Consider the following 9,296-nt stretch of genomic DNA (forward strand, 5'->3'; position numbering starts at 1 on the left):
GAACCGACCGGATCGGACAACTATATCTTATAGCTCCCATAGGAAGGATCGGAAAAAACGTTTAAAAAATTCTAGCTTCGGTGTTTTTTCAAATATTATTTATTATTATACATTTACTAGTTTTTATATACACTAGTCGGCATAATTATTTTGACAGATTTGAATGTTAACTGTATTCACATTTTTAACTTTTAATATAAACTTTTGGCACCTATAGAAAGAGCACTTCAATTCCGTTTAAATGACACAAAAATGTTCTTAACCTATTAAGACCCCTTTGAAAAGTGAGCAAATTTTGTGAAAGTCAAATTTTCAACTTTAATTCTGGGGCTTAAAACCAAAATGTTTTGATGCAAAGTTTTTCCCCAATCAAAATTAATAATAATGAAAATAAAAATTTCAAAGTATTTTTCCTTGTATTTTTTATGATATATACAATTTTGTTGATTGTTATTGTTGATAACTTTCGGAAATCTTTAAAGGTGTGGGCGCCACACCTTATAAAAATGCAATTTTGTTGTGTATATTTATACCTATCGAAATGTAGAAGACATTTTTCAAACCGGACCATTCATTAAAAAGTTATCCGTAATCAAAAAAATTGTATATATCTATCTCCCTCGCACTCCCTTTAGCCGAGTGATAGATAGTCGGGACACCAACCCGACTATAGCGTTCTCTCTTGTTTATTTATTTATTTATCTATCGCCAATGGATAACTCCTTATCTAGCTGCACGTTACTACAAATGATTAACGTAAATCTATTATTGAAAATTAATTAAAAAATATTCCCTAAATTTTCCCTTCTTGGCACCCCAGTTGAATCGAATTCTTGTAGGCAAGGAATTAAACATTCTAAGAGACCTTAGTAATGGCTCATTGCGAGCTCATTTGTAAAATATATGATTAAAAATAGAAGGTAAGATTAAATGGTATGAAGTAAAAAATCAAGACTATAAAATATTGTTACAGACAAATTAAACATTTGTACAATTGGTTTTTTAACATGAGTTTTTATTAATAAGCCGCTTAAAATATCGAACAGGAAACAATAAATCAAAACTAGCTAATAATAAATTGCTTAACTATAATTTTCGAGTTATTTTTAAAACACACCTTGTAATTTGTTTTGTTTTTAGAAACCCTAATGAAACGCACTGTAATGTCAATAATTTATTATTGCATTCGTAAAGTTAATCAAGAGCTGTTGCTTTAAAAAGTTAAAAGGCGGTTTCATATCGTAAATAAAATAAAATCTTTCTTTCGTTTTAATAATTAAAGGGAAATTAGCTATTTATAAGCGCAGGTTATAACTTAGTAACAAAAATTGAAGTAAGAGATCACAATTACAAGTACTATATTTAGGTCAGAAAAATAGGGCACTGAATGAATATTATAATTATAAGTTAGGCCAGCTTTTCTAATAGTTTTCTCAATTTACTGGCCGGACTTGTACTGTCACTATCACTCATTATTATCTGCAGTGATGTTATCCATCGTATCAGTTAAGGTTGCGCGTTTTAACCCAAAATCACAGAACTATGACCCCACAATTTTATTATGGTCTGCTCTTATCATACCCTAAAAAAGAATTAGCTTACCTTCGTTTTGTAGTACCGCAAAGAATAACACTGTGCAGCATCAAAAATTTACCTCGATGGATGCTATATTTTTGGATTCGTTACGAATTCCCAAGTTAAAAAGTTTTATGACGCAAGGATTCTTAGCAAAAGGACCTCAAAGTTCGAAAAATGCGGAAATTGGCCAACTTTCCGGAGCTCTCAGAGGCAAACGGATTCATGGTTTCATGAATCATGGTTTATTTTAAAATATTCACTTTTTATCTTTCGAACCTTATACTTATAATAATTTTAGGATTTTTATTAAGGGAGAAACCAATTTTAGAAAACATAGTCAAAAAACATAAAAGTATACAGCTGCGGTCAAAATAGTAGTAGTGTTGCCGCCCTTTGTATTTAATATGATATGATTTTTAATATTTCCGAGTTTTGAATTAAATTTAACAAAAATCGGACGACTATATTCTATAGCTGCAATAGGGAAGGATAGAAAAAAAAATGTTAAAATAATACGAAATTTAAAATTGTTGCGATTTGTAAGTTAATAGGAACGATCTGAAAGGGTATAAAAGCTTCGGCTGGCCGAAGCTAGCTTTCTTTCTTGTTTAAATATTACATACCGCGTACGGTGGAATATAAATAAACTACAATATTTATGTACAACAAAAATTAAAGTAATTGGAGAAACCGAGATTTAAGCGTGTACGATCAAGGCTGTCATGCGAAAGCAAAAGGAATTACTTGGCGTGAAACTCTGGGCAAACCGAAAACAACTATACTCCACTTATTTAATTATAAAAGGTAAATACCTTCTCCGATTTTTATATAGCACAATATTAATTATTTTTTTGTTGTTTTAAACATTTTCATAGTCGGAACGCGGAACTGGAATTGAATAAAATAATACAACACCATTTCCTACAAGCTTATGGACCGTGCTTACATGCCGCAATGCTTTTGTAACTATATATTTCAATAAATGTGTTGAAAGAATAAAGTATACAAATTTTTTAAAATATTTTTCTGAAAGATATTAAGATGTCTCACAAAGTTGTATACCAGATATTAAAATAACTCAAACGAGTCTTAAGTGCTGCATAAATTAAAAAACGGAGCGTAATTAAAAAAAATGTTTAAAAATAAACGGTAAGATTTAAAAAAAAACAAGAGAGAACGCTATAGTCGGGTTGGTGTCCCGACTATCTTATACCCGTCAAGAAGTATAAATGTAATTTTGTTGTGTATACTTATACCTATGAAAATGTAGAAGACATTTTTCAAATCGGACAATTCATTAAAAAGTTATGCGCAATCAAAAAAATTTTATGAATCCATCTCCCTCGCACTTCCTTTAGCTGTGACGGGTATTAGATAGTCGGGACACCCACCCGACTATAGCGTTCTCTCTTGTTAAAGATTATTTTGTCCACAGTGGATTGTAAATAATATTAAGAAATCATATTTATAGACATTCTTCAGCAAATGAAGTTTTTTTGTGCCTTTATCATACCCGATTACCGTTCAGTAAAGACAGGACGCTTCTGTATTTGTTTTCCATTTCGATGTCGGCCCTCTTTTTGGGACATTTTTGTTTTTAGGGGTTGGTTGTCATGACGTCTGATATATGTATATTTAAACGTCATGGATCTCGATTTAACAATGGCGTAGCAGCTGGCAAAGGCTCTTAGATTATATATGTATGTTTGTGTTTATCTGTACAAGGGTATATCAATCAAAAGGCGATAAGTCAATTTAGGCAGCTGCTCGACTTCAATGCACCTAAAAGTTTGGTCAATTTTGGACAATTTATTGCTGACAGGTGGTCAATCCAGGGGATTACTTAGATAAGTCTGATCAGATATTTTCCATGTTATTATCACTAACATACTGTAGTGGTGGGGAATAATTGTTTGTTCTTATTTGAAATAAAAACAAATGAATTAAAATAATATTAAATAAAACAAGAGAGAATGCTATAGTCGGATGCCCCGACTACCAGACTATTTTTTCATAAAGTTTGTTCTATATTGCAACGCGTTGATTCATCAATTCTTCACAAAATGGAAATAAAATTTTTGTATTTGCAAAACCTACTAGTATTAAAAACGATTTCAGTTTAGCAAATTTGGATAAAAACGAGGACGGAAGCTAACTTCGGCAAGCCGAAGTTTTAATACCCTTGCAGATTTTACGAATTAAAACTTGACTAGACTAGCAACATGCATTAATAAACAACAAAATATTTTATAATTGAAAAAATAAAATTTAAAAATTTTTCACCCTATTGTTCCTATGGGAGCTATAGGATATAGACGCCCGATCGGCACGCGCGTTTACCCTAATGAAGGTACGCACAAAAAAATACGATTTGGAAAGTTTCATGGGAATAGCTAATATTTTGCGCGAAATATCCTGAAAAACGTCAAATTTTGACCGATTTCACCCTATTGTTCCTATGGGAGCTATAAGATATAGACGTCCGATCGGCACGCGCTTTTACCCTATTCAAGGTACGCACAAAAAAATACGATTTGGAAAGATTCATGCCAATAGCTCTTACACTGAGCGAAATATCTTCATTTTTGTGAAAGCTATATCCGATTGTTCCTATGGGAGCTATAGGATATAGACGTCCGATCGGGTCGGCTTTCAAACTTGATCTGCGTACACATGTTTTAGGACGACTGTGAAAGTTTCAAGGCGCTAGCTTTTAAACTGAGCTCGCAAACGGTATTGAAACAGACGGACAGACGGACAGACGGACATGGCTATATCGACTCCCCTATTGATCCTGATCAAGAATATATATACTTTATGGGGTCGGAAACGTCTCCTTCACTGCGTTACAAACTTCTGACCAAAATTATAATACCCTCTGCAAGGGTATAAAAACAACAGCGCATCGTCCAAGAAGAGAATAGAAATATACAGTGGCTCGCAGCTTATTTCGTGCAGAGACATATATTAATTTAAAAGTTGTCTAGCCGATAAACTATCAACAAAAAAGGTATCAACAAAATATGAACGCAGTCTTATTTAGTAGTACTTTAAGATATTTGAATCTACGCTTAACAATTTTTTAAAAGAACATTTAAAATTAAACATAAACTGAAAATACCGACTTTTTTGATGCTGCAGCTTATTTCGTGTAACAACTTTATGGAAAGTTTCATGGGAATAGCTTATATTCTGCGCGAAATATCCTGAAAAACGTCAAGTTTTGACCGATTTCTTCCTATTGTTCCTATGGTCGATCGGCACGCGCTTTTACCCTGATCAAGGTATACGTAAAAGAATAAGATTCATGGAAATTTTCAAAGGTGTGGGCGCCAGAGGGGTCGTGGCGCTTGGCTGAAAAAAACTTTCGCTGCGTAGGAAGCTTAAGAATATGTGTGGGAAATCTCAGTATTTTTCTTTTGCAAATGTGGAGGGTCAAACCTGGTTTGAGGCATATAGTTTCTTGGACAATATGTCTTAGAATGGTGCATTTATATCTTTTTTCGCGGCCATAAAAATGTTCCAAAGTCAAGGCTACTGAGATATTTTTCAAACGTGGTTCCCAAAGCATAGTTTCTTTGGCAATGTTGCTTAGAATTGTCTATAGAATCAAATAAAAACATCTCTCAACGAGGTAAAAATCTAGTGACGATCGCACCTTCAACATAGAAAAGTTCTGATATCAACATTTGTGACGAAAAATTATTACACACGTCATTTAATGTGTTTTTTATACCCTTGCAGAGGGTATTATAATTTCAGTCAGATGTTTGAACGTAGTGAAGGAGACGTTTCCGACCACATAAAGTATATATATTCTTGATCAGCATCAACAGCCGAGTCCATCTAGCCATGTCCGTCTGTCCGTTTCTATGCGAACTAGTCCCTCAGTTTTAAAGCTGAAACTTTCCCAAAAGTCTTCTTTCTATTGCAGGTAGTACATATGTCGGAACGAGCCGGATCGGACCACTATATCTTATGGCTGCCATAGGAATAATTAACAAAATAGAGATTTTTATTTTCTTTCTTAAAGAGTTCGTCGAATTTTTTGTATTTTTTAACTTTATTATTCTAAAGTAAAAAGTCGAATGAAAAACATTGGTTCTTAACCTAGAAAACGTAAGCACGATAAAAGTTTAAGACCTACTTTTGGTTAAAACGGCCCTAAATGTGGCTTAAATTTTCTTAAAATTCAAGCCGACACTTTTCCCCGAGATAGCTGAATATTAAAATTAAATACTTAATTCAGGACCGAAAAATCGAACTATTTTCGATTAGCTAAGAAGTCCGCCTAATTTTGCCACTTGGGAACATTTGATAACAGCACCCTTAATTGTCCTTTGCTTCATCTCAAAGGGGACTTTGGATTGTTTCGATATCGATATGTCTCACGATCGGGAAGAACTTATTGATCCAAGGACAGGTGCCAAATCTATTCCTAGCGATCACTGGTCTATCGGGGCATGATGACGTCAATTAGCCATTATGACATCAATCGAAGGAAGATAATTCAACTTCACGCTGTCATTGGTAATTCACCTATTTACTTGGTCTAGTATAATTTATATTATTGATAGGCGTTTTTTTAATTTATTTGCCCACTTCAGGTCGAGTACCTGAGGAGATACATATTTATACCAAAGATAGTGGCTCCAGAAAATAAAATCTCGCGACTATTCGCCGATGTTTATTTGGAGTACGGGAATTCCTTTGACTACCCAGTCGGAAGTGAATGCATTAAGAATTATTATTATCCAATTAAATAGGAAGTAAATAGCACTGGACAACAAAATTGACTTTATTAAAAGTTGCAGGTCTATTGACATTAAATTATGTTAAAATAAACGTATATAAGCATATCTGCATAATTATTTTTCGATTTTAAGGGGTGGTACTTGTGAATGTTTTGATTTAAGACATCATCGAGAGTCCGTACTTTATTTACACTGGTCGGCATAATTATTTTGACAGATTTGAATGTTAACTGTACTCATATTTTGAACTTATAATATAAACTTCTGGCACCTATATAGCGTTCTCTCTTGTTTTGTTTTTTTTTGGACCTGTCTTCAGTTGTTAATTTATCCTTTACACACAAAAAAAAAACTTTGTAAAATCAACTGTAATAATTGTCAAACAGGCCCCAACCAGCAAAATTGTCAATTCTACTAAGTAAATTGTCATTCCACAACAACAAAATACACAGAATTAGCAAAGACACAAACCCAAAGCAAAAACAAAATACACGAAACTATTTTAATAGTTACGTAATTATCTTTGTTGGTCAATTTTACCAAGCAATTTTTTTTGTGTGTAGGAATGGTAATATGTGACATTATTCTATTCTGAATGCTTAATTTACATGTTAAACTATTAAGTTAAATGCAAAACAGCCAGTAATTAAGGGATAGAGGTACAGAAATACACTTTTTAAAACGCTAAGAAAAAATGCCCTGAGCGACATGTCCCGAGCGAATATGGTTGAAACTGCATAAAAAAAAAACGGCAAAGAATTTTTAAGTAAAACCAAAACCATTTTATAGCGACATGTTTGGAAAACATTCTAAAAAAATCGCATTCAAATATTTCATCAGAATTCGCTTAATTCTGTTGTTGAATGAACTTCCCCGAAATCCGCTTCTACACTCAAAAAATTATTTTTTCTTAAATATAGAAAAAAAAATTTTTCTGTGCTTCAAAAAAAATTTCCATAAAGAGGAAAAATTTTCTAATATTCAGAAAAATTTTCTAATCTTCAATAAAAATTCTGAATTGAACGAGTTTTTTTAGAAAATATTTTCTGAAATACAGAAAAATCAATTTTTTTCTAAATTATAAGGTTTATTTTTTTAATCATCCTTTCTTTTTTTGAGGGTTAAAATCGCTATTGATTTTAGAAAAAAAAAGACTGAACTTTTCTAAAACTAAAAAAAAATTGCCATTAAAATTATAAATATTTCTACATAATAGAAATATTGTTTTTCTAATAACAGAAAATTTTTTTGAAGATTTTTCTAACATTTTGAAAAAAATGTGTGATATTAAGAAATATTTTTCTAGAAAATAAAAAATTTAACCGTATTTGATCGATTTCCTTTCTTATAGACTTTTTAGAAAAGTTTTTTTTAGCCTAAGAAAAAATCGCTATTAATCGAAGAAAATTTCCGGGATTGGTAGCCTAGGGGTCTAACGCGTGCGTGCATGCATATGTTATTCAAGCTTGCGGCTGCAAGAGTGAGTTCAAACCCACGTCGAAACGAAAAACTCGTGGTGTCTTTTTGTTTTTTTTTTTTAACACTAATAGTTACATATTAATAAAAAAAATGTATTGCATTTTGTTTAAGTTTTTCAAATTTGAAACATTCAATTACTGTTACTATTGAACCATAATAAATAATAAATATATAAATATTAATATTAATCAATAAATATTTAAAAGTAAAATTAAATGATAAACTAAAAGGAATAACCAGAAGAAAGCCAGATCAATTTGAGTAAAAATAGGAGAACAAAATGTGAATAGACTTTGTACAGCGCCTCACGTGATGCTTCCGTGGCGTAGCTAGTAGAGTGCTTGACTGCAAACTGTGAGGCGCGAGCGGTTAGCGGTTCGAATCCCGCGTGCGGCGACCAAGATGTTTTTCTCAAAATAGTAAGTTATTGGGTTTTTATATTTATAATTTGTAATTTGTACACTCATTTCAGTTCCAATTTGAAACCACCCATGTGCTCAATTAAAGGAAATTAGACTAAGTTGACAAACAAGAACGAAAAAAAAACAACACAAAGGCCGTGGCGTCACAGAAACAACCGGGTATAATTCCGAAGCCCGAAAATAGATTTTTGTATATTTGTCTATATTTAAAAAAACCGTATTTCTATTTTTTAGAAAACCTTTATTTCTAAATTCTAAGAAATAATTTTTTACTTTCTAGCAAAATATTTCTAAATTGCAGTCTATTTTTTTTTGATTTTTAGAAAAAACGTCTTTGATTTTAAAAACCTACTTTCTTTAATATAGACAAAATCGCCAGTAAAGCAAATTCATAGGCGATTTTCTAAAACCAAGGGCGATTTCAGTCGATTTTTTTTTTGGGTGTATTTTTGTCCCGAGCGAATACGGCAGTTTTTTAACGATATCTTAAAAACTAAAAATGGTACAAAATCAAGATTTTTACACAAAATAGAGCTTGGGAAGAGTGAAAAGAAAAGCCCATTATTAAAATTAAAATCAATTTTTTTACAATTTTTTTTCAACTTTAAAGGTGTCAAAATGTCCCGAGCGACAATATGGAAGTGCCCATATATAAATGCCGGCGAGTCGAAACCTGTAAGCTGTAAGCTCAGTTGCGATTTGGTTGTTCGTCGGTGCACACCAATCGCCCTCAGCAGCTTTTTCGCGCACGTGATCCACTTTTATTATGGTTATTGGATCAACAAGATAGTTTCTTTGGCGCAAGAAAAAAGAGCGGTCCGGCCAAAGGTCATAGAGTAGAGTCATAGCATTGGCAGATTTTGACTCAATAGCTCGTGGAAATTCAAAAAATCCATTTTATGTTCCTGTGCTGCCCAATGTTTTGGCTTTTAGTCCGTTAACGTGCTTGGCCGAAATCGGTATCCCTTTCACCCGCTCGTACTATCAAAACCGATAACGGACTACATTTGGGGGACTACCTGGTATACTTGTACCATGTATAAACCAAAAAAATTTTCAATCA

This window comes from Drosophila takahashii, chromosome X, assembly GCF_030179915.1.
Source record: "Drosophila takahashii strain IR98-3 E-12201 chromosome X, DtakHiC1v2, whole genome shotgun sequence".
NCBI classification, from domain to species: domain Eukaryota; kingdom Metazoa; phylum Arthropoda; class Insecta; order Diptera; family Drosophilidae; genus Drosophila; species Drosophila takahashii.